At 38.4% G+C, this 24,247-nt stretch overlaps 1 long non-coding RNA gene across 1 annotated transcript in view; it reads left to right on the forward strand.

Annotated features, from left to right (window-relative positions):
* The first annotated feature begins 202 nt into the window (after window positions 1-202).
* LOC133239650 (uncharacterized) overlaps window positions 203-24,247 on the forward strand; it is a 32,120-nt gene continuing 8,075 nt past the window's right edge. Inside the window, exons 1-2 of the long non-coding RNA XR_009733918.1 lie at window positions 203-379; window positions 10,205-10,338. This is a non-coding gene — a long non-coding RNA (uncharacterized LOC133239650). The remainder of the gene's footprint in view (window positions 380-10,204; window positions 10,339-24,247) is intronic.

A 24,247-nucleotide genomic window follows, 5' to 3' on the forward strand; every position in this document is an offset into this window, starting at 1 on the left:
AAGCCCAGGAAAAAAGAAAGAAAGAAAGAAATGGAATAATAGTAAATTTCCACAGGAGAATCCTGCCAGTCACCACCTTAGACAAATGATCAAGGTTAACATCCCCAATAATACATAACGACATCATGTATTATGTATGTCATAATACATGACATTATGTATTATGACATACATTTTAGGTATGTCATATGATGACCTAAAAATGGCACATTCCCACTGTATTATCCTTCCATTAATGCAAAATTTAATGAGAAATTATAAGAAAACATCAAACACACTTAAATTGAGGGACATTCTACAAAGTCCAGTGCTCTTCAGAAGTGTAAAGGATATGAAAGGCTGAAAGAATGTCATGAGTTAGAAGAAATTAAGGAGACAGGTAAATGTGGTGGCATCTTGGAACAAGGGAAAGGATGTTAATGGAGAAGTGGTAAAAATTGGAATAAATTCTGTGCTTTGGTTAGGAGTACTGTACAAAGGTTAATTTCTTGGTTTTGATAATTGTATTATGGTTTTGTAATTCTTCTCTATATCTGAAACTCTCTTTCTCTCTCCCTATATTATGTATATGTGTGTGTATGAGATACAAATATATTTATATAGGTATCTCCACATACCCATAGACACAGGGTCCCTATAACCAGGCTGATAAGAAGTGAGCATAATTGAATCCGGAGGGAAAGAGGAGAGGTCTCCAATGGTAGTTGTTAGTAGCTGATGGCAGCTAACATTTTGAAGCTCTTTACTATATGCCAGACACTTGTAATTACTTCATTTAGCCCACATAACAACACTGTGAGGTAAACATCTTTATTTGTCTGCTCTAACAATGGGTAACTAAGGAGAAGCAATTTTAAATTAGTTGTCTAAGATCACATAACTGTATTCAGATTCACTTCATATGATTCTGGAGTCAAATACTTAACTGCCAACACTAGTCACCTGAATTCACAGCGATTTGGTAGAAATACACAGACTTCCTTTTTCTAGAGTTCATAGAGACATCTTGGTCTGTGCATTCTTTCAGAGTTCACATTTCAGTAGATTATCCTTTCCAGCTCCTTTGGTTCCTGTTAACTGCTATACCAATTCATAGCTTATATGTTGCATTAAAAGATGCTGAAATTTTTCATGAGATTTCATTAATTGTATTTGTTCAGTACAATAATTATCTTCCTATAATATTAGTGTAATCAGGTACAGACTCTACAATACTAGAATCAGCATGGCAAATCCTAGAAGACTTCTAAAATGCAAGACATTATAAAACAAAACATTGTAAACACTGCTAAAATTAACCTCTAAAGAATAGTTCTTGTTCAGCTGCCTTCTTCATGTACAATGAAATATAGAAGATATAACATTTCTGAAGTAAGTGCTCATTTTTATCTTCACAAGGCATAATTTTCCTTAAATAGCTTAGTTAAAATAGTATATTCCAATGTAAGTCTATTTGGGATCCTTTTCTGCATCTGCTCTTACAAGCTAATGTGGGCCAATACGTCTGTTTTTGCTTTGGGCCCTTATTACCAAACCTTAGTATTTGAGTGAATATTTGCTCAGAGTACTGATTTTAGTATTGATTATTTTACAATTGATTTCCCTTGAAGCTTTTGCTTCCCTGCATTAAATATGTCCCCTGGCACTCTTAACTCAAGATATTAATATTAATCATTAAATATACTCAAATATAAATGGAATACCCAAGCTTTGCAAAATGTTTGTTCAACTTCTTGGAATAGATTTTTCTTTTCACTCTATTTATTATTTGGGCATTGGTAAATCTTTAGTTTTTCTTGGATTTGGTATGAAAAAAAAAAACTGCTCATTTGATAAAAAAGTGACTAATATCTGTTTTATTTCTCATACTACACTGGTAATCTGACCTCTGTCTAAATATTTCAGAACATACAATTTTGCTATTTAACTTGTCATACCTGTTGTTTATTTTATTTACTCTAGCATGGTCAGGAGCAGCAATAGCAAGTGAAATTCATCTATAGAAAGAGGGTTTGCTATTCGGGAGTGACAGTCTCATCCCAATTCAAGTGACAGGAGTGGCAAGATCCACTGTGATGTGTATCATGATTGGGAGGCCAAAATGGCAACTTGTATGTATTAGCCATCTATGGAAGTGTCTAGAATGTTTATATTTTCATATTTAAAATCTCACTTCTGCATTATTTAAATAGGACTTAAATGTTATAGTCTAAACATGTCAATTTTGTATTATGAAGTATGAAATTTGAGATTTCTAATAACATTAAAAAATTCCACTGTGCTGGGGGAAATAGTCAAAGAAATGCTGTGTCCATGGTCTGAGTCAGTCTTTGAACCATGTTTGCTGCTACTGTTAATAAAGGGGGCCAAATGCAGATTATTTGAATGAGGGAAATGTCAGACTGTCAGGCACAGCATAGGGCACCACACAAGCCAAGTCCAGAAAAAGAATGGGGAAAAACTGCCCAAGTGGGCCATACCCTGAATATTCAGTACCAGTATCCAAAAAGGAGTGTCATTTATCTTTTCCTAATGATAATCTTTCTCCATCGGATCTTAGCTGACTCTGTTCTTCTTCTTGATGGAAGGTGATTCATTTATCTCTGTTTTCCTTCTCTCTGAACCTCCCCATCAGTACTGATGTTAGGTTTTCCTACCACAGACACTAGTTATTGTGTTGTTCAGTGAGTGAGGGACAGTGTGAATGTATACAACTGGAACCAAGATAGAACAGGCATCATTAACTCCTCCTCCTGTCTCCTCTGTCCTATTCTCATCCTTTCCTCCCTCCCTCTTTCTTTCCTTCTTTCTCCTTCTTCATAAAAAATGCCAGTGCTATTTTGGTTTGGGGCTTTAAAAGCTGCACATGAAGTTGAGATATACTGATCTATTTAATGCGTTTTATTTTTCATGTGCATAGCCATTATTTAAAGTATTTTGAAGATGAGAGTTATATTATTAGTCAAACATCTACGGTCATTCAAATGTCGGTGTGATGTACCTTCATCACCAGCATCCTCATCAATATTCACTTTCTTTTTCTGACTGCAGGTGTTAAAGCTAGGAGGAAACAGATTCTGTCAGAACTGTGGTGTAATATGAGCAACTTTTACTAGCAGTCCATTTTTTTAAGGCCAGGTGGTTCAACCCCTGGGTTAGGAAGATCCACTGGAGAAGGGATAGGATACCCACTCAAGTATTTTTGGGCTTCCCTTGTGGCTCAGCTGGTAAAGAATCCACCTGCAATACTGGAGACCCAGGTGGGGAAGATCCCCTGCAGAAGGGAAAGGCTACCCACTCCAGTGTTCTGGTCTGGAGAATTCCAAGGACTCTATAGTCACGGTGTCACAGAGTTGGACACGACTGAACGAACGACTTTCACTTTTCACTGGTATTTTATTAGGGATATATGCTCTCTGTTTTGTTCTGTAAACAGGTAAACTCAAGGAATGGAAATGGGAACCATTTTTTTCTTCTTTTATTTATCTCGTCTGAGTCATTTCATTGAGAGATTGCAGAAACCTAAAAGGTCAGTTACTTCACTTCCTCCCAATGCAGTATTGAAGTGCTCACTATTACTTGTGTTTTTGATCCAGTTGATATTATAGATTTTCAGGAAGTGTAGTATTTCTGCTTCTTTGAGAAAAATGTTGTATATTTAGTGTCTGAATCTGGACTTAATCTTTGAATTTTTCTCTCTAGGATTTGACAGTTTCATTACCAGCATATATTTATAAAACTTATATGTGTGTCCAGATTTGTGAGCATAGAAAAGAAGTACAAGATACAGACTCAAAGCAGACACAATGTGCATCATTAATGACAATTCACAATTATAAAAAGTGAGATTTATAAAATAACACTTCCATATAAGAATAGGTGGACCCAGGATTCAAACATATGTTCACTGGCTTGTGGTTCTATATTCTTCTGTTATAATGTTGTCTCTTAGGAGGGAGATAACTGTTAAGACAAAAACCCTAATGTTACCTTAATTATAACTTTCATTCTGTTAACCCTGTGCCACTCTTGCAGAATCTATGTCTAGAGACCTTGGCTTGTTTAGGGTCAGTAAAACTATGAGCTGACTAGAATGATAGTTTTTCAAATACAATGATGATGATTTGATCTTTTTTGGTTATGATGTAGTTTTTTGCAACATTTATTCAATATGTGGCCAGATCAACAAATACATAAAACTATTGAGAACTATTCTAATTCATGATTTTTAATTAATGATTTTCAGGATGAGATAAATCTAGAAAAATTTTACTCTTAAGGTTTAAATGAGTAGCAGCTGAAATTCTTCTTTATTGAATTTGTTTTTTATATTTATAAGGTGATATTGGCAGGACAGATCCTTATTAAATAAATATTGGTTTCAGAAATGGATAACACCTAAAATAATTTTGTGAAATAAAAATATTAAAAGGGTTTTTGATTAATGGGCACTAGGTTGAAATAGGAAGTGGAGGCGGGTCTCTAATGCTTGGATTTCCCAAGTTTGGACAGGAGGTGTACTGGGCCTGTGAACACAAGGGAACGAGTTTAGAAAAATGCAGAACTATATCTCATCTTTATGGATTAATCTAAACAAAATAATCTTGGGAAGCATATACTTTTTCTAATATTTGAAGACAGATCTTAAATAAAACAAGAACAGTGGATATATAGTATATAAAAAGTTACTTTTAAAAGAAATAATGCTTTTGGGGTGGATTGTAGAAAATAAATTTTGAAACTGCATAAATAAATCTCATACTTTTAAATTTGCAAATCTAATTTATGGTATTAGAAGTCAAGACAGTGATTACTCTTAAGGATGCGGTGACTTAAAAGACAAGAGGGAGACTTTTGATGCTGTCATGCTTTGTTCTTGGTCTGAATGCTATATTCACTTTGTGAAAATAATGATTTGTACATATTTGAGTACTTTTCTGCATATATGTTATACATCTCAATAAAAATTTTTATGTAAGTAAGCAAAAGTTAATATTCTTAGAAATGTATTTTGTTTTCCAACTAAAATTCCCAATTTTTCCCAGATTTAATGGATGCATTCATAATACATTAAAAGGAGCATAGATTTTGTTTTATTTGAATCTGGTAGGTGATCTAAACTTTTTTATTTTATTTTATTTTAGTTTTAAACTTTACAGTATTGTGTTAGTTTTGCCAAATATCGAAATGAATCCGCCACAGGTATACATGTGTTTCCCATCCTGAACCCTCCTCCCTCCTCCCTCCCCATACCATCCCTCTGGGTTAAGAATGTTATTATATAGATTAGTACTCTGTTAGAAATTGCCTAATAGAGAATGAGAATCATAGTATCTGAGTTCTTGTCCTATTTTTACTATAATATTAAATTACTATGAGCATCCATTTGCCTGTTGATTAGATGAGGATGGTAAATCTTGTCCTGCAACAAAGAGGATATTTTATGAAGCTCAACTGAGATACTGCAGTGAAAAATACTTCATAAACTAAAGGGAAACAAATGCAAAATGTTTTTATCAATCTGAAGTCAAAAATGAAGTCAGCAGTACTTTACATTTGTAAAAAATATGGATTTATGTTAGACTATTTTAAACTTTTATTGTTAGTGTCTTCTGTTATAAAAATATTCAATGCACCACATTTCTGTGGGTTCATATAATGTGTGACCTAGCTCTTGCTAATTTTGCACTTTTGGTGCTCTCCTACTTTATGATTCTGTGGTATTGGAAGATTAAGCTGACTGATGGAGGGGGGAAAAAAAGCGAAACACTGAGCATCTTTCCTCTTTTTAACTTTGTTGTTCTATTTATAGTCTCTACTTCCTGTGTGTATATTAAATAATACTATAATGAGTTGTGAGGCTTTTAAATAAATTGATGACTCATTCAACTTTGCCAAAGGGCCTGAATATTTTCTCTCACCCATGATATTACATTGGTGTCTTATGCTATTTTATCAACCTGTTCAAACTTCATTGTTGACCTAATGAAGGAATGTTAATCCCTTTCCTCTTATTGCCATTTGGTAGAGGCATGCTTTGCTCAAACATAATATATTCCTTACTGAAGAATTTTATTCTAAATAAAGATGAAAACTTGTACGGAGGAAATAACAAATAAGCACAAAATCAAGGAATTTTGAAAAATATTTTGGAAAGACTAAGCAAATTTTATGCACTGGAAGTCAGTCTAATTTAGTTTTAGGCAAAAATGACTCTCTCTCTACCTCTTTCCCTAATGCATGGTCTAATTCTCTCCCATTTTTTAGAGCACCTAATATAGAAAGCTAAACCAAACCTTCTCTTCCTTTCCTTGCTCTGTAAATTGCCTATTTTCTAACAACTAACAAAATGTCTGATGACATAGCTAAAGTATGAGATACAAAATGGGACATTGTGCCATGCCAAGCCAACAAAATGTACTTAGTAAAGTGTCTGCAATAGTGGGATAAGAATAATCAGAAACAAAATTACATAGTCCAAAAGAATTTTTTAATCTAGTTTAATCAGAGAAGAAGGCTCAGGGTAGAGTAGTTTATGGAAGTTTACCTTTTAATCTTGAAGGTAGTTTTAACTGACAGATATATGAAGTAAAATTTTAAAAGTTTATTTATTTAGTGGAAAATGTTTTTTGTTTACACTGTTTTGAGGAAACAGTGTAATAGTTAAGTAGTGTTAAGATACTAAAAGGGAACTAGTTCCACACTGGAAGGCAGTCAGTCCTAAAGCTAGGGATAATGGTGGATATCAGTAGTTTCAGGTGTGCTGCACAGTAATTCAATGTATTTATAGATTTACATATAAAGTTGTTATAAAACACTGGATATGTTCTCTGTGCTATATGTTGAATCCTTGTAACGTATCTGGTTTATATTGAGTAGCTTATCAGTTCAGTTCAGTTCAGTTCAGTCAGTCCAGTCACTCAGACGTGTCTGACTCATTGCGACCCCATGAATTGCAGCACGCAAGGCATCCGTGTCCATCACCAACTCCTGGAGTTCACTCAGACTCATGTCCATCAAGTAGGTGATGCCATCCAGCCATCTCATCCTCTGCCGTCCCCTTCTCCTCCTGACCCCAATACCTACCAGCATCAGGGTGTTTTCTAATGAGTCAACACTTTGCATGAAGGGGCCAAAGTATTGGAGTTTCAGCTTTAGCATCAGTCTTTCCAAAGAACACCCAGGACTGATCTCCTTTAGAATGGACTGGTTGGATTTCCCTGCCATCCAAGGGACTCTCAAGAGTCTTCTTGAACACCACAGTTCAAAAGCAGCAATTCTTTGGTGCTCAGCTTTCTTCACAGTCCAACTCTCACATCCATATATGACCACTGGAAAAACCATGGCCTTGACTAGAAGGACCTTTGTTGACAAAGTAATGTCTCTGCTTTTGAATATGGTGTCTAGGTTGGTCATGACTTTCCATCCAAGGAGTAAGTGTCTTTTAATTTCATGGCTGCACTTACCATCTGCAGTGATTTTGGAGCCCCCAAAAAACAAAGTGTGATACTGTTTCCACATCTATTTCCCAAGAATTGATGGGACCAGATGCCATGATCTTAGTTTTCTGAATGTTGAGCTTTAAGCCAACTTTTTCCACTCTCCTCTTTCACTTTCATCAAGAGGCTTTTTAGTTCCTCTTCACTTTCTGTCATAAGGGTGGTTTCATCTGCATATCTGAGGTTATTGATATTTCTCCCAGCAATCTTGATTCCAACTTGTGATTCCTCCAGCCCAGCGTTTCTCATGATGTACTCTGCATAGAAGTTAAATAAGCAGGATGACAATATACAGCCTTGACGTCCTCCTTTTCCTATTTGGAACCAGTCTGTTGTTCCACGTCCAGTTCTAACTGTTGCTTCCTGACCTGCACGTAGGTTTCTCAAGAGGTAGGTCAGGTGGTCTGGTATTCCCATCTCTTTTGGAATTTTCCACAGTCTATTGTGATCCACACAGTCAAAGACTTTGGCATAGTCAATAAAGCAGAAATAGATGTTTTTCTGGAATTTTCTTGCTTTTTCCATGATCCTGCAGATGTTGGCAATTTGATCTCTGGTTCCTCTGCCTTTTCTAAAACCAGCTTGAACATCAGGAAGTTCACAGTTCACGTATTGTTGAAGCCTGGCTTGGAGAATTTTGAACATTACTTTACTAGCCTGTGAGATGAGTGCAATTGTGCGGTAGTTTGAGCATTCTTTGGCATTGCCTTTCTTTGGGATTGTAATGAAAACTGACCTTTTCCAGTCCTGTGGCCACTGCTGAATTTTCCACATTTGCTGGCATATTGAGTGCAGCACTTTCATAGCATCATCTTTCAGGATTTGAACTAGCTCAACTGGAATTCCATCACCTCCACTAGCTTTGTTCATAGTGATGCTTTCTAAGGCCCACTTGATTTCACATTCCAGGATGTCTGGCTCTAGGTGAATGATCACACCATTGTGATTATCTTGGTCCTGAAGATCTTTTTTGTATAATTCTTCTGTGTATTCTTGCCACCTCTCTTCTTAATATCTTCTGCTTCTGTTAGATCCATACCATTCTGTCCTTTATCGAACCCATCTTTGCATGAAATGTTCCCTTGATATCTGTAATTTTCTTGAAGAGATCTCTAGTCTTTCCCATTCTGTTGTTTTCCTCTATTTCTTTGCATTGATCACCGAGGAAGGCTTTCTTATCTCTCCTTGCTATTCTTTGGAACTCTGAATTCAGATGCTTATATCTTTCCTTTTCTCCTTTGCTTTTCACTTCTCTTCTTTTCACAGCTTTTTGTAAGGCCTCCCCAGACAGTCATTTTGCTTTTTTGCATTTCTTTTCCATGGAGATGGTCTTGATCCCTGTCTCCTGTATAATGTCATGAACCTCAGTCCATAGTTCATCAGGCACTCTATCTATCAGATCTAGTCCCTTAAATCTATGTCTCACATCGACTGTATAGTCATAAGGGATTTGATTTAGGTCATACCTGAATGGTCTAGTGATTTCCTCCACTTTCTTCAATTTAAGTTTGAATTTGGTAATAAGGAGTTCATGATCTGAGCCATAGTCAGCTCCCAGTCTTGTTTTTGCTGACTGCCTAGAGCTTCTCCATCTTTGGCTTCAAAGAATGTAATCATCCGATTTTGGTGTTGACCATCTGGTGATATCCATGTGTAGAGCCTTCTCTTGTGTTGTTGGAAGAGGGTGTTTGCTATGACCAGTGCATTCTCCTGGCAAAAGTCTGTTAGCCTTTGCCCTTCTTCATTCCATATTCCAAGGCCAAATTGGCTTGTTACCCAAGGTGTTGCTTGACTTCCTCCTTTTGCATTTTAGTTCCCTATAATGAAAAGGACATCTTTTTGGGGTTTTAGTTCTAAAAGGTCTTGTAAGTCTTCATAGAATCATTCAACTTCAGCTTTTTCAGCGTTACTGGTTGGGGCATAGACTTGGATTACTGTGATTTTATTGAATGATTTGCTTTGGAAATGAACAGAGATCATTCTGTCACTTTTGAGATTGTATCCAAGTACTGCATTTCGGACTCTTTTGTTGACCATGATGGCTATTCCATTTCTTCTAAGGGATTCCTGACCACAGTAATAGATATAATGGTCATCTGAGTTAAATTCACCCATTCCAGTCCATTTTAGTTTGCTGATTCCTAGAATGTCGACGTTCACTCTTGCCATCTCCTGTTTGACCACTTCCAATTTGCCTTAATTCATGGACCTGACATTCCAGGTTCGTATGCAATATTGCTCTTTACAGCATCGGACCTTGCTTCTATCACCAGTTATATCCACAACTGGGTATTGTTTTTGCTTCGGCTCCATCCCTTCATTCTTTCTGGAGTTATTTCTCCACTGATCCCCAGTAGCATATTGGGCATCTACCGACCCGAGGAGTTCCCCTTTCAGTATCCTATCATTTTGCCTTTTCATACTGTTCGTGGGGTTCTCAAGCCAAGAATACTGAAGTGGTTTGCCATTCCCTTCTCCAGTGGACCACATTCTGTCAGACCTTTCTACCATGACCCTCCCATCTTGGGTGGCCCCACATGGCATGGCTTAGTTTCACTGAATTAGACAAGGCTATGGTCCGTGTGATCAGATTGACTAGTTTTCTGTGATTATGGTTTCAGTGTGTCTGCACTCTGATGCCCTCTTCCAACACCTACCATCTTACTTGGGTTTCTCTTACCTAATCGTCGGGTATCTTTTCACAGCTGCTCCAACAAAGCGCAGCCGCTGCTCCTTACCTTGGACGAGGGATATCTCCTCATGGCCGCCCCTCCTGATCTTGAACGTGGAGTATCTCCTCTCGGCCCTCCTGCACCTGTGCAGCCACTGCTCCTTGGATGTGAGTAGCTTATAACTTTATTAAATAATACCCTGCCATAACTATTGGACTTCCCTTGTGGCTCAGCTGGTAAAGAATCTGCCTGCAATGTGGGTGACCTGAGTTGAGAAGGTCTTCTGAAGAAGGGAAAGGCTGCCCACTCCAGTGTTCTGGCCTGGAGAATTCCATGGACTGTACAGTCCTTGGGGTCACAAAGAGTTGGACACGACTGAATGACTTTCACTTTAGGATTTCACTTTCCTAACTATTAGGGGAAACTTTCAAACACTTGTGGAATAATATAAATATACTATATGGCATAAGATTTCATATAGAGTATATATTTAATGTATATCTGTGAAATGAATGAGTGAAATAAGATGCCATTTGCAATTTGGGGTCTACAATGCATCACTGTAGATATCCAATGATTTAAAAAAATAAGGCTAATGATTAGACTTATTTGTGTAACTATTAAAAGTATAGAGATACAGATTATTTAGTACCATACTCATAGTACTAATTCAGGAAGTCAGAGTTGGGCCCTACTGTGATTCCATTGGTTTAGAAGATTTTATTTCATTGAATGATTGATTTAGCTACTTTCTTCCCATTTCCATTATAAGAACTAGTGTCAAATTCTGGTGATATGCCCATCAGAACCATATTTCAAACTGTCCTTTGCTGCTGCTACTGCTGCTAAAGTCACTTCAGTTGTGTCCAACACTGTGTGACCCCATAGACGGCAGCCCACCATGCTCCCCCATCCCTGGGCTTCTCCAGGCAAGAACACTGGAGTGGGTTGCCATTTCCTTTTCCAATGCATGAAAGTGAAAAATGAAAGTGAAGTCACCCAGTAGTGTCCGACTCTTTGCCAGCCCATGGACTGCAGTCTACCAGGCTCCTCTGTCCATGGAATTTTCCAGGCAAGAGTACTGGAGTAGGGTGCCCCTGCCTTCTCTGAAATGGTCCTTTAATAGGTAGTTATTTTGTTTCCACTTTAGCCACTCCTTTGATGATTTAAGAGTTGATTCAAATATATGCTAAAAGATCTGTGAACAGTAAATTGAAATTTCTCTTAAGAGGCTTCCTTTTGAAATGTGAGGGAGGGTATGGTTTGCCCACCAATTTGACAGGAAATAAAAGTAATGAAGGGTTTCCCTGTAAAGGGTTTCCCTTTACAGATGGTAAAGAATCTGCCTGCAATGGAGGAAACCGAGGTTTAATCCCTGGGTCAACAAGATACCCTGAAGAAGGGAATGGCAACCAACTCCAGTATTCTTGCCTGGAGATCCCCATGGACAGAGGAGGCTTGGTGGGCTATAGGCAATAGGATCACAAAAAGTCAGATGTGACTGAGCAATTGACACTTCAAAGGTAATGAATACAGCCATATTTTATTGTATTTAACATGAACTGAACTTGGGATGTCTGGATTAAAAGGTGTTGGGAATTGAGTATTATGAAGACCTAAGAATGAACAAGGAGATCAAAGCAGTCAATCTTAAAGGAAATCAACCTGAATATTCATTGAAAGGACTGATGCTGAAACTGAAGCTCCAATATTTTGGCTACCTAATATAAAGCTAACTCATTAGATGCTGGGAAAGCTTAAAGGCAGGAGGAGAAGGGGATGACAGAGGATGAGATGGTTGGCTGGCATCACTGACTCTATGGACATGAGTTTGAGCAAACTCTGGGAGATGGGAAGGACAGGGAAGTCTAGCATGCTGCAGTCCATGGTGTGGCAGAATTGGACGTGAATGAGTGACTTAACAACAACAACAACAACAATGAACAAACCAAAAGAAGCAAGATTTAAAGAGCGATCATCAGACTGGTTAATACTATCCCTAATACAGAAATTTAGTGATAATTATTATACTACTTCAGAAATGAGGGAACTGAATCCTAGAGCAGTTGTGTGTTTTATTACTTTCTCTCTTAGATCACACAGTTAGTGCATGGTAGTGGTGAAATTCAGAGAGCAATTAACCCATTTTCTTTACCACTGACTATCTCCCCTGCTTATGATAATACTTTTTGCTTAATATAATGCTTTTACATTTTTAAAATACAGTGCTGGCAGTGATGATATAAAATTTTAAAATATTTATTGAAGGCATAATGAGAATTTAGAAAATATTAAGATAGTGCTAAAGTAAACTTTGAAAATGCTAACATGGTGACTCATACCAGAAATGAACACGTGTCAAATTTTTATTTAAGTAGTAAGAATTCAATAAAATGTAGAAGTTGATTCCAAGAGCATTTGAGGAACTGGCTATTTAAAGGAATAAGCTAAAAAGAGTATTTTAGAGAAGAATTCCTGCTGGCTTAATTGGTAAAGAGTCTGCCTGCATTGCAGGCAGCCTTTGACTATGTGGATCACAATAAACTGTGGAAAATTCTTCAAGAGATGGGAATACCAGACCACCTGACCTGCCTCTTGAGAAACCTATATGCAGATCAGGAAGCAACAGTTAGAACTGGACATGGAACAACAGACGGGTTCCAAATAGGAAAAGGAGGACGTCAAGGCTGTATATTGTCATCCTGCTTATTTAACTTCTATGCAGAGTACATCATGAGAAACGCTGGGCTGGAAGAAGCACAAGCTGAAATCAAGATTGCTGGAAGAAATATCAGTAACCTCAGATATGCAGATGACACCACCCTTATGGCAAAAAGTGAAAAGGAACTAAAAAGCCTCTTGATGAAACTGAAAGAGGAGAGTAAAAATGTTGGCTTAAAGCTCAACATTCAGAAAACTAAGATCATGGTATCTCGTCCCAACACTTCATGGCAAATAGATGGGGAAACAGTGGAAACAGTGTCAGAATTTATTTTTTTGCGCTCCAAAATCACTGCAGATGGTAAGTGCAGCCATGAAATTAAAAGATGCTTACTCCTTGGAAGGAAAGTCATGACCAACCTGGACACCATATTTAAAAGCAGAGACATTACTTTGCCAACAAAGGTCCTTCTAGTCAAGGCTATGGTTTTTCCAGTGGTCATATATGGATGTGAGAGTTGGACTGTAAAGAAAGCTGAGCACCAAAGAATTGCTGCTTTTGAACTGTGGTGTTGAAGAAGATTCTTAAAAGTCCCTTGGATTGCAAGGAGATCTAACCAGTCCATTCTAAAGGAGATCAGTCCTCGGTGATCTTTGGAAGGAATGATGCTAAAGCTGAAACTCCAGTACTTTGGCTACCTCATGCGAAGAGTTGACTCATTGGAAAAGACTCTGATGCTGGGAAGGATTGGGGGCCAGAGGAGATAGGGAGGACAGAGGATGAGATGGCTGGATGGCATCACTGACTCGATGGACGTGAGTTTGAGTGAACTCCGGGAGTTGGTGATGGACAAGAAGGCCTGGTGTGCTTCAATTCATGGGGCTGCAAAGAGTCGGACACGACTGAGTGACTGAACTGAACTGAACTGCCTGCATTGCAGGAGCCCCGGGTTTGATGCCTGGGTCTGGAAGGCCCCCTGGAGAATGGAATGGCAACCCACTCCAATATTCTTGCCTGGAGAATTCCGTGGACAGAGGAGCCTAGTGAGCTACAGTTGATCGGGTTACAAAGAGTCAGACACTACTGAGTGACAGTCACTATTCACTACCCAAGATGGCAAAGTAAAAGAACACAGAATTTATCTCTCCCCCTGAACATACCAAAAATACATCTACATGTGGAGCAATTCTCACTGATAACTAACTGGAGGGTGGCAGAAAGACTCCTATACAATCAAGACTCTAAGAAAGATCCATCTGGAATCAGAAAGGAAGAAAAGTAATCAGGTCAGGGCTTGTGCCCCTGGGAGTGACTCAGAGGAAAAGGGAGATTAAAGCCATGATTGTGGGAGGAGAGCATAAGGCAGGGACTTCCATGAGGAATGAACAGTTCAAGCTTCCTATTGACCCTGGAATTCAACAAAGGGAAGACAAGCCACCTTGGCTGGTTGGAGGGCCAGCAGGAGTAAGAAGAGTGTTATGGGAAGCCCAGACCCCACTTGTGAGGAGTGCAGAAATGCCTGTTTGCTGCTGAATGCATAAGAACTAGTGTTAATCACTCAGTTGGTTCCCTGGTGCCTCAGATAGTAAAGAATCTGCTGAATGCTTACTTCCTCCCAGAGACGAGAGGAGAGGAAATTGAAATAGAAACTCCCCATGCCATGCTGTGTTTTAGTGGGGCATTTCAAACCATTCTATAAGGAAGATCAGGAGAACTGGTGTTTATGTATTGGAGATAAGTAAAATAAGGTGGATAAATTATAACTTCCTAGCAACCTGCAGAGGCAGAAAATCCTAGTATCCTGGTTGCTAACTTTAATTTCTTTCCACTTGGCTACAGAGCTTAATCCAGTCTCTTTTTTCCCTTCTACTTGTCCCTGTCTTGAATATCTTAATTTAAAATGACATCATTAATATTAGTATTTCTTAAGTATTTTATATATTAAATTGTTCATTAAAGAGATTAGGACACAGTGATACAAAATATTCTTTTTTAAATCCAGATTTTTTTTTTTTTTTTGTATTTGGCCATTTAAATTACATTATTTTCTCTATTAGTGACTTCACATTTTTAATTAAATGCGTTAATTCCTGAGTCGAGATTTAAATGGCCATTAATTCTTAGGATACCTTTTCAGCCTATTTAGTGTGATGTATGTCTCTGAGTCTCTAAGAGAGAAAAAAAAAAAATCATTGCTTGATTTCCTACAATGTTTAAAATCACATTTATACACATTTAATACATATAATATCCATAAATCAACTTTAAATATTTTACACTGAAGGGGAAATATTTTGCAATGTTCAGCATGAGATTTCTGAGAATTTAATGCCATTTCAGAAGATGTTTTCCAGAGACTTTCTTCCCATTTTTGTTGTAGCTCAGTTGTGTCCAACTCCTTGCCACTCCATGCACCGCAGCACAGCAGGCTTTCCTGTCCTTCACTATCTCCCAGTGTTCACTCAAACTCATGTCCATTGAGTTGGCGATGCCATCCAACCATCTTATCCTCTGCTGCCTCCTTCTTCTTTTGCCTTCAATCTTTCCCAGGATCAAGGTCTTTTCCAATGAGTCAGCTCTTTATATCAGGTGGCCAAAGTATTGGAGCTTCAGTTTCAACATGAGTCCTTCCAATTAATATTCAGGGTTGATTTCTTTTAGGATTGGCTCGTTTGGTCTCCTTGTAATCCAAGGAACTCTTAAGAGTCTTCTCCAGCACCAATTGAAAGCATCAATTCTTTGGCACTCAGCCTTTTTTTGTGGTCCAACTCTCACATCTGTATATGACTACTGGAAAAAACCATAGCTTTGACTATATGGACCTTTGTCAGTTAAGTGATTTCTCTGCTTTTTTTGATACGTTGTCTCGGTTTATAATAACCTTCCTTCTAAGGAACAAGTGTCTTAATTTTGTGGCTACAGTCACTGTCCACAGTGATTTTGGAGCCCAAGAAAATAAAATTTGTCACTGCTTTCACTTTTTCCCTTTCTATTTGCCTTGAAGTGATGGAACCAGATGCCATGATCTTAGTTTTTGAATGTTTAGTTTTAAGCTAGCTTTTTCACTCTCTCTTTCACTCTCATCAGGAGTCTCTTTAGTTCTCTTTGCATTCTGCCATTAGCATAGTATCAACTGCATATCTGAAGTTGTCAGTATTTCTCCCAGTAGTTTTGTTTCCCTTTTGTGATTCATCTGGTCCTGCCTTTAGCATGATGTACTAAAACAGGGTGACAATATACAGCCTTGACATACTACTTTCTCAATTTTGAACCAGTCCATTTTTCTATGTCTTGTTCTAACTGTTGTTTCTTGACCTGCACAGGTTTCTCAGGAGACAGGTAAGACTGTCTCGTATTTCCTTCTCTTTAAGAATTGTCCATAGTTTGTTGTGATCCACACAGTTAAAGGCCTTTGCGTAGTCAATGGATCAGAAGTAGGTGCTTTTTTGAATTCCCTTACGAATGTTAGCAGTTTGGTCTTTCGTGCCTCTGCCTTTTCTAAATCCATCTTGTACATCTGGAAGTTCTCAGTTTGAGTACTGCAGAAGCCTAGCTTGATGATTTTGAGCATTACCTTGCTAGAATGTGAAATGAATGCAATTGTACAGTAGTTTGAACATTTTTTGGCATTGCCCTTTGATAAGATTGGAATGACAACTGACCTTTTCCAGTCCTGTGGTCACTGCTAATCCCACTTCTCTGAAAAGTAATGTTTGTAAATAAGGTCATTACTTTTCAATTCCTAACAAAAGGAAAATCTATAGGAACTGAAATTAAGGCACCCTTTAACAGGGAGTTAAGATAAAGCTGCACTTGAGTCATGAAGCTTCATGAAAACTATTTCAGAACAGTCATTGCTTCTTCTAAATACAATGAGAAACAAGGAATCCAAATGCAAATAGATTCCTAAGAATAGCTAATAATTGTTTGCTGTAGCCAAATGGACATTTTTAGTCAGTTTATTTTTCAAATTTTTACTTCTAGATATGTTGTCAGCAATTTTGCACTATGAGTTATGTAAATTATAATTTACTTGCATATCAGTTCAGTTCAGTTGCTCAGTCATGTTCTACTCTTTGCAACCCCAAGAATTGCAGCACGCCAGGTCTCCCAGTCCGTCACAAACTCCTGGAGTTCATTCAAACTCATGTCCATCAAGTCGGTGATGCCATCCAGACATAACAAACTCTGTTGTCTCCTTATCCTCCTGCCCCCAATCCCTCCCAGCATTAGAGTCTTTTCCAATGAGTCAGCTCTTCGCATGAGGTGACCAAAGTATTGGAGTTTCAGCTTTAGCATCAGTCCTTCCAAAGAACACCCAGGACTGATCTCTGTTAGATGGACTGGTTGGATCTCCTTAAAGTCCAAGGGACTCTCAAGAATCTTCTCCAACATCACAGTTCAAAAGCACCAGTTCTTCAGTGCTCAGCTTTGTTCACAGTCCAACTCTCACATCCATACATGACCACTGGAAAAACCATAGACTTGACTACAGGGACCTTTGTTGGGAAAGTAATGTCTCTGCTTTTAAATATGCTATCTAGGTTGGTCATAACTTTCTTTCCAAGGAGTAAGCATCTTTTAATTTCATGGCTAAACTCACCATCTGCAGTGATTTTGGAGCCTCCGAAAACAATGTCTGACACTGTTTCCATTGTTTCGCCGTCTATTTCCCATGAAGTGATGGGACCAGATGTCATGATCTTCGTTTTCTGAATGTTGAGATTTAAGCCAACTTTTTCGCTCTCTTCTTTCACTTTCATAAAGACGCTTTTTAGTTCCTCTTCATTTTCTGCCATAAGGGTGGTTTCATCTGCATATCTGAGGTTATTGATATTTCTCCCAGCAATCTTGATTCCAGCTTGTGCTTTTCCCAGTACAGCATTTGTCGTGATGTACTCTGCATATAGTTAAATAAACACGGTGACAATATACAGCCTTGACATACTCCTTTTCCTATTTGGAACCCGTCTGTTGTTCCATGTCCAGTTCTAACTGTTGCTTCCTGACCTTCATATAGGTTTCTCAAGAGGCAGGTCAGGTGGTCTGGTAATCCCATCTCTTTCAGAATTTTCCGCAGTCTATTGTGATCCACACAGTCAAAGGCTTTGCATAGTCAATAAAGCAGAAGTAGATGTTTTTCTGGAACTCTCTTGGTTTTTCCATGATCCTGCAGATGTTGGCAATTTGATCTCTGGTTCCTCTGCCTTTTCTAAAACCAGCTTGGACATCTGGAAATTCATGGTTCACGTATTGCTGAGGCCTGGCTTGCAGAATTTTGAGCATTACTTTACTAGCGTGTGAGATGAGTACAATTGTGTGGTAGTTTGAGCATTCTTGGGCATTGCCTTTCTCTGGGATTGGAGTAAAAACTAAATTTTCCAGTCCTGTGGCCACTGCTGAATTTTCCACATTTGCTGGCATATTGAGTGCAGCACTTTCACAGCATCATCTTCCAGGATTTGAAATAGCTCAATTGGAATTCCATCACCTCCACTAGCTTTGTTCATAGTGATGCTTTCTAAGGCCCACTTGGCTTCACATTCCAGGATGTCTGGCTCTAGGTGAGTGATCACACCATCATGATTCTCTGGGTCATGAAGATCTTTTTTGTACAGTTCTTCTGTGTATTCTTATCACCTCTCCTTAATATATTCTGCTTCCGTTAGGTCCATACCATTTCTGTCCTTTATCAAACCCATCTTTGCATGAAATGTTCCCTTGGTATCTCTAATTTTCTTGAAGAGATCTCTAGTCTTTCCCATTCTGTTGTTTTCCTCAAATTCTTTGCACTGATCACTGAAGAAGGCTTTCTTATCTCTCCTTGCTATTCTTTGGAACTCTGAATTCAGATGCTTATATCTTTCCTTTTCTCCTTTGCTTTTTGCTTCTCCTCTTTTCACAGCTATTTGTAAGGCCTCCTCAGACAGCCATTTTGCTTTTTTGCATTTCTTTTCCATGGGGATGACCTTGTTCGAGGTCAGGGGTGGTGGCCGAGAGGAGCTACCCCACGCCCGAGGTCACAGGGCTTGCTGAGAGGAGCTACCACACACCATAGGTCAGGGGAGGCGGCTGTGAGGAGATATCCCTCATCCAAGGTAAGGAGCAGCAGCTGCGCTTTTCTGGAGCAGCCTTGAAGAGATACCCCATGTCCAAGGTAAGAGATAACCCACATCCAAGGTAAGAGAAACCCAAGTAAGACAGTAGGTGTTGCAAGAGGGCATCAGTGGGCAAACACACTGAAACCATAATCACAGAAAACTAGTCAATCTGATCACATGGACCATAGCCTTGTCTAACTCGATGAAACTAAGCCATGCCGTGTTGGGCCACCCAAGACGGGAGGGACATGGTGGAAAGGTCTGACAGAATGTGGCCCACTAGAGAAGGAAATGGCAAACCATTTCAGTATTCTTGGCTTGAGAACCCCATGAACAGTATGAAAAGGCAAAATGATAGGATACTGAAAGGGGAACTCCTCGGGTCGGTAGACGCCCAATATGCTACTGGAGATCAGTGGAGAAATAACTCCAGAAAGAATGAAGGGATGGAGCCAAAGCAAAAACAATACCCAGTTGTGTATATAACTGGTGATAGAAGCAAGGTCCGATGCTGTAAAGAGCAATAATGCATACGATCCTGGAATGTCAAGTCCATGAATCAAGGCAAATTGGAAGTGGTCAAACAAGAGATGGCAAGAGTGAATGTCGACATTCTAGGAATCAGCAAACTAAAATGGACTGGAATGGGTAAATTTAACTCAGATGACCATTATATCTACTACTGTGGTCAGGAATCCCTTAGAAGAAATGGAATAGCCATCATGGTCAACAAAAGAGTCCGAAATGCAGTACTTGGATACAATTTCAAAAGTGACAGAATGATCTCTGTTCATTTCCAAGGCAAACCATTCAGTATCACAGTAATCCAAGTCTATGCCCCAACCAGTAACGCTGAACAAGCTGAAGTTGAATGATTCTATGAAGACCTACAAGACCTTTTAGAACTAACACCCAAAAAAGATGTCCTTCTCATTATAGGGGACTGGAATGCAAAAGTAGGAAGTCAAGCAACACTTGGGGTAACAGGCCAATTTGGCCTTGGAATACGGAATGAAGAAGGGCAAAGGCTAACAGACATTTGTCAGGAGAACGCACTGGTCAAACACCCTCTTCCAATAACACAAGAGAAGACTCTACACATGGATCTCACCAGATGGTCAACACGGAAATCAGATTGATTATATTGTTTGTAGCCAAAGGTGGAGAAGCTCTATACAGTCAGCAAAAGCAAGACTGGGAGCTGACTGTGGCTCAGATCATGAACTCCTTATTGCCAAATTCAGACTTAAATTGAAGAAAGTGGGGGAAACCATTAGATCATTCAGATCAGATCATATCAGATCGTCCGACTCTTTCCGACCCCATGATTCGCAGCATGCCAGGCCTCCCTGTCTACACCAACTCCCTGAGTTCACTCAGTCTCACGTCCATTGAGTCAGTGATGCCATCCAGCCATCTCATCCTCTGTCATCCCCTTCTCCTCCTGCCCCCAATCCCTCCCAGCATCAGAGTCTTTTCCAATGAGTCAATTCTTTTTTTTTTTTTTAATTGCTTTTTTTTTCTAATTTTATTTTATTTTTAAACTTTACATAATTGTATTAGTTTTGCCAAATATCAAAATGAATCCGCCACAGGTATACATGTGTTCCCCATCCCGAGCCCTCCTCCCTCCTCCCTCCCCATACCATCCCTCTGGGCCGTCCCAGTGCACCAGCCCCAAGCATCCAGCATCGTGCATCGAACCTGGATTGGTAACTGGTTTCCTACATGATATTTTACATGTTTCATTGCCATTCTCCCAAATCTTCCCACCCTCTCCCTCTCCCACAGAGTCCATAAGACTGTTCTATACATCAGTGTCTCTTTTGCTGTCTCGTACACCGGGTTATTGTTACCATCTTTCTAAATTCCATATATATGCGTTAGTATACTGTATTTATGTTTTTCCTTCTGGCTTACTTCACTCTGTATAATAGGCTCCAGTTTCATCCACCTCATTAGAACTGATTCAAATGTATTCTTTTTAATGGCTGAGTAATACTCCATTGTGTATATGTACCACAGCTTTCTTATCCATTCATCTGCTGATGGACATCTAGGTTGCTTCCACGTCTTGGCTATTATAAACAGTGCTGTGATGAACATTGGGGTACACGTGTCTCTTTCCCTTCTGGTTTCCTCAGTGTGTATGCCCAGCAGTGGGATTGCTGGATCATAAGGCAGTTCTATTTCCAGTTTTTTAAGGAATCTCCACACTGTTCTCCATAGTGGCTGTACTAGTTTGCATTCCCACCAACAGTGTAAGAGGGTTCCCTTTTCTCCACACCCTCTCCAGCATTTATTGCTTGTAGACTTTTGGATTGCAGCCATTCTGACTGGTGTGAAATGGTACCTCATAGTGGTTTTGATTTGCATTTCTCTGATAATGAGTGATGTTGAGCATCTTTTCATGTGTTTGTTCACCATCTGTATGTCTTCCTTGGAGAAATGTCTATTTAGTTCTTTGGCCCATTTTTGGATTGGGTCGTTTATTTTTCTGGACTTGAGCTGTAGGAGTTGCTTGTATATTTTTGAGATTAGTTGTTTGTCGGTTGCTTCATTTGCTATTATTTTCTCCCATTCTGAAGGCTGTCTTTTCACCTTGCTAATAGTTTCCTTTGATGTGCAGAAGCTTTTAAGGTTAATTAGGTCCCATTTGTTTATTTTTGCTTTTATTCCCAATATTCTGGGAGGTGGGTCATAGAGGATCCTGCTGTGATGTATGTCGGAGAGTGTTTTGCCTATGTTCTCCTCTAGGAGTTTTATAGTTTCTGGTCTTACGTTTAGATCTTTAATCCATTTTGAGTTTATTTTTGTGTATGGTGTTAGAAAGTGGTCCAGTTTCATTCTTTTACAAGTGGTTGACCAGATTTCCCAGCACCACTTGTTAAAGAGATTGTCTTTAATCCATTGTATATTCTTGCCTCCTTTGTCAAAGATAAGGTGTCCATATGTGCGTGGATTTATCTCTGGGCTTTCTATTTTATTCCATTGATCAATATTTCTGTCTTTGTGCCAGTACCATACTGTCTTGATAACTGTGGCTTTGTAGTAGAGCCTGAAGTCAGGTAGGTTGATTCCTCCAGTTCCATTCTTCTTTCTCAAGATCGCTTTGGCTATTCGAGATTTTTTGTATTTCCATACAAATTGTGAAATTATTTGTTCTAGCTCTGTGAAGAATACTGTTGGTAGCTTGATAGGGATTGCATTGAATCTATAAATTGCTTTGGGTAGTGTACTCATTTTCACTATAGTGATTCTTCCAATCCATGAACATGGTATATTTCTCCATCTATTAGTGTCCTCTTTGATTTCTTTCACCAGTGTTTTATAGTTTTCTATATATAGGTCTTTAGTTTCTTTAGGTAGATATATTCCTAAGTATTTTATTCTTTCCGTTGCAATGGTGAATGGAATTGTTTCCTTAATTTCTCTTTCTGTTTTCTCATTATTAGTGTATAGGAATGCAAGGGATTTCTGTGTGTTGATTTTATATCCTGCAACTTTACTATAGTCAGTGATTATTTCTAGTAAGTTTCTGGTGGAATCTTTAGGGTTTTCTATGTAGAGGATCATGTCATCTGCAAATAGTGAGAGTTTTACTTCTTCTTTTCCAATTTGGATTCCTTTTATTTCTTTTTCTGCTCTGATTGCTGTGGCCAAAACTTCCTAAACTATGTTGAATAGTAATGGTGAAAGTGGGCACCCTTGTCTTGTTCCTGACTTTAGAGGAAATGCTTTCAATTTTTCACCATTGAGGATAATGTTTGCTGTGGGTTTGTCATATATAGCTTTTATTATGTTGAGGTATGTTCCTTCTATTCCTGCTTTCTGGAGAGTTTTTATCATAAATGGATGTTGAATTTTGTCAAAGGCTTTCTCTGCATCTATTGAGATAATCATATGGTTTTTATTTTTCAATTTGTTAATGTGGTGTATTACATTGATTGATTTGCGGATATTGAAGAATCCTTGCATCCCTGGGATAAAGCCCACTTGATCATGGTGTATGATCTTTTTAATGTGTTGTTGGATTCTGATTGCTAGAATTTTGTTAAGGATTTTTGCATCTATGTTCATCAGTGATATTGGCCTGTAGTTTTCTTTTTTTGTGGCATCTTTGTCAAGTTTTGGTATTAGGGTGATGGTGGCCTCATAGAATTTTGGAAGTTTACCTTCCTCTGCAATTTTCTGCAAGAGTTTGAGCAGGATAGGTGTTAGCTCTTCTCTAAATTTTTGGTAGAATTCAGCTGTGAAGCCGTCTGGACCGGGGCTTTTGTTTGCTGGAAGATTTTTGATTACAGTTTCAATTTCCATGCTTGTGATGGGTCTGTTAAGATTTTCTATTTCTTCCTGGTCCAGTTTTGGAAAGTTGTACTTTTCTAAGAATTTGTCCATTTCTTCCACGTTGTCCATTTTATTGGCATATAATTGTTGATAGTAGTCTCTTATGATCCTTTGTATTTCTGTGTTGTCTGTTGTGATCTCTCCATTTTCATTTCTAATTTTGTTGATTTGATTTTTCTCCCTTTGTTTCTTGATGAGTCTGGCTAATGGTTTGTCAATTTTATTTATCCTTTCAAAGAACCAGCTTTTGGTTTTGTTGATTTTTGCTATGGTCTCTTTTGTTTCTTTTGCATTTATTTCTGCTCTAATTTTTAAGATTTCTTTCCTTCTACTAACCCTGGGGTTCTTCATTTCTTCCTTTGCTAGTTGCTTTAGGTGTAGAGTTAGGTTATTTATTTGACTTTTTTCTTGTTTCATGAGGTGTGCCTGTATTGCTATGAACTTTCCCCTTAGGACTGCTTTTACCGTGTCCCACAGGTTTTGGGTTGTTGTGTTTTCATTTTCATTCATTTCTATGCAAATTTTGATTTCTTTTTCGATTTCTTCTGTGATTTGTTGGTTATTCAGCAGTGTGTTGTTCAGCCTCCATATGTTGGAATTTTTAATAGTTTTTCTCCTGTAATTGAGATCTAATCTTACTGCATTGTGGTCAGAAAAAATGCTTGGAATGATTTCTATTTTTTTGAATTTACCAAGGCTAGATTTATGGCCCAGGATGTGATCTATCCTGGAGAAGGTTCCATGTGCGCTTGAGAAAAAGGTGAAATTCATTGTTTTGGGGTGAAATGTCCTATAGATATCAATTAGGTCTAACTGGTCTATTGTATCGTTTAAAGTTTGTGTTTCCTTGTTAATTTTCTGTTTAGTTGATCTATCCATAGGTGTAAGTGGGGTATTAAAGTCTCCCACTATTATTGTGTTATTGTTAATTTCTCCTTTCATACTTGTTAGCATTTGTCTTATGTA

Source organism: Bos javanicus, chromosome 26, assembly GCF_032452875.1.
Source record: "Bos javanicus breed banteng chromosome 26, ARS-OSU_banteng_1.0, whole genome shotgun sequence".
In the NCBI taxonomy this organism is placed as follows: domain Eukaryota; kingdom Metazoa; phylum Chordata; class Mammalia; order Artiodactyla; family Bovidae; genus Bos; species Bos javanicus.